The 2,500-nt window shown below is 40.5% G+C and overlaps 1 protein-coding gene across 1 annotated transcript in view; it reads left to right on the top strand.

The window, feature by feature from the left end:
- Nucleotides 1-1,690: 1,690 nt before the first annotated feature.
- The window catches only part of LOC101860733, a 6,399-nt gene continuing 5,589 nt past the window's right edge, over nucleotides 1,691-2,500 (top strand). The window contains exon 1 of the mRNA XM_005094949.3: nucleotides 1,691-1,785. The gene's annotated coding sequence lies outside the window, so the exon portion shown is untranslated. The remainder of the gene's footprint in view (nucleotides 1,786-2,500) is intronic.

Here is a 2,500-nt window from a genome sequence, read left to right as displayed (position 1 = left end):
CTGCTTGCAATCACGCAGCCTAGGCCTCTCCTGCAGTCTAGATCGACCAAGAATATAGAGATATTTCCTAAATGAAATTCGCAAACAGTGTTTACGAAAAATCAATTGAATTAGTTTGCCTTTGGCCAGCTCTTTACAATATTATTGCCAATAAGCTGAGTATAAAGACGTCCACGAAAGCCATTGCCGAAAAAATAGCAACAGGTTAGTTTAGACGATACTTCCACACTAGGCTACGTGGCGTATTATAATAGGAAATAATAATAACAATAATACTATTAATAAAATAATAATAATAATAATAATAATAATAATAATAATAATAATAATAATAAAAATAATAATAAAACATAATGATAATAATAGTAATAAACTCTTTTGCTTAAGGGGGCGGTCGGGTGGGACTTAAGCTGGAAATTGGGTCAAAATATTGTTTTTGAGGTTTTTGCGCAGGTGAATACCTGAATGTGTCTAGATATCAGATCCAGTATATTTTTTGCTGAGATAAACATGCTGTACGTGAAATTTGTTTCATATTGCTACTAATAGTATCACAGTACGTCATTTATTACTCTAATGGCCATATTTTTCTTTGAACTGTATTTTTCATGCCACGAAAATCCTACAATCTCGCTTACTTATAGCCCTAGAGACTGGAAAATTGGCACAGTGATAGCTGATTCATATTTCTAGGTAATGAGTTATTTGTGTCTTTCTTTGTATTTGACAGCTTTAAGTCGTATTTAGAATTAGCCCAGAAACATTCTCTACCATTTTGGCACTATCCATTGTTTTGTTTCTGTTTTATGGTACAGACTTTCAAGAGGAGAGTGTAGAAGCTGTCTCCAGCTGTCTTGGGCTGATCGAGATATCCTGGCCTGACTTGATGGGAAATTTCGGATGTGTTAATTTTAGAAATGACGAAATCACTGCTTGCATTAAGCGGTAGAAAATGCGGGGATATATTTTACTGCTCACTGCTAGCAGAGCACTTAGCACTACTTAATACGGCGCGGCTACTGCTTTTGTTTGGGGCAAACATACTTAGATTTAACACGGCTCAGCTACTGCGCAGCCTCTGCTCAGGTCAACTGCTTTTGGTGTGTACGGGGTGTCTGTCTGTCTGTCTGTCTGTCTGTCTGTCTGTCTGTCTGTCTGTATGTATGTATGTATGTATGTATGCATGCATGTATGTATGTATGTATGTATGTATGTATGTATGTATGTATGTATGTATGTATGTATACATGTGTGCACGCGCACGCATGTGTGTGCGTGTGTGTGTGTATGTTTGTTTGTGTGTGTGTGTGTGTGTGTGCACATGTGTGCGTGTGTGTATGTGTGTGTGTGTGTTTGTACATGTGTGTGTGTGTGTGTGTGTGCACTTGTATATATATATATATATAGTGTTATTTGTCGAGAAAAAATAATTAATAGTGTAGATCTTACATAAGGTTGGACACCTTTAATCAAGCACAGCGACGTGGGGCTCTCACGTTTGCACTTTGGATTGCACTCTTTGTGTTAGGCCTCTTTCTCACCGTGATCTATTTTGGGTGATATGGCGTAATAAGTTTCTGAGCGCCTCGTCGTTGGTTGAGGTTCTAGATCTATATAGCTAACGTAAAACAATCCCGTCCAGTCCAGTTGTGTAGGGTGAGTAAATGCCACAGGCTCCACACTCCAAGCACCACCTTGACACTGTAACACAGCGTTTGGTTGGACGGACAGTAGGCCAACAAGCAGCATACCAACAGTAGGACAGCCCGTTGGGAACATTACAAGGTGGGTCTAGATCTAGATTCTAGAGAGTAAAAAATTTTAGTAGAACTAAATCTACTACTAGATTCTAGAATCTACGCCTGCTTGTGCGTTTGTATCTATACGCCTTTGCTTTATTATTGGAGTCAGAAAAGTAGAAAAGATAGATTGTATTATATTTTATAGATACACGGATATAATCTTACGAGTAACAGAACTGCTTCAGGCACATATTCTGCTGCTTAACTCTTTGTAGGTCTGGCCTTTGTTTTCTCTTTTACTTTCATTGTCCGATTTTTCTTTCTCTCTGTCTTGTGGTTTGCCTGCTACATTGTCTCTTCCCCCCCCCCCCCAGTCCTCCTCCTCAGCCCTGCCTGTCTGCTTGTCTGTCTGTCAGTCTGTCTGTCTATTTGTCTGTTTGTTTGTCTGTCTGTCTGTATGTCTGCCTGTCTGTCTGCCTATCAAGTCTGTCTGCCGATTTGCCTGTCTCTCTGTCTCTCTATCGTTCTCCCCTCATCTCTCTCTGTCTGTCTCTCTCTTTCTCTCTCTGTATCTGTCTCTGTCTCTGTCTCTGTCTCTGTCTCTCTGTCTCTCTGTCTCTCTGTCTCTCTCTCTCTCTCTCTCTCTCTCTCTCTGTCTCTCTCTCTCTCTCTCTCTCTCTCTCTCTCTCTCTCTCCTGTGTGTCCCCCCTCTTTGGTGTGTAGTGGGTCAATTGTAACTCCTCCTCCTCCTCCTCCTC

This window comes from Aplysia californica, unplaced genomic scaffold, assembly GCF_000002075.1.
Source record: "Aplysia californica isolate F4 #8 unplaced genomic scaffold, AplCal3.0 scaffold00092, whole genome shotgun sequence".
Taxonomy (NCBI): domain Eukaryota; kingdom Metazoa; phylum Mollusca; class Gastropoda; order Aplysiida; family Aplysiidae; genus Aplysia; species Aplysia californica.
This window is presented reverse-complemented; position numbering and strand designations above follow the sequence as displayed.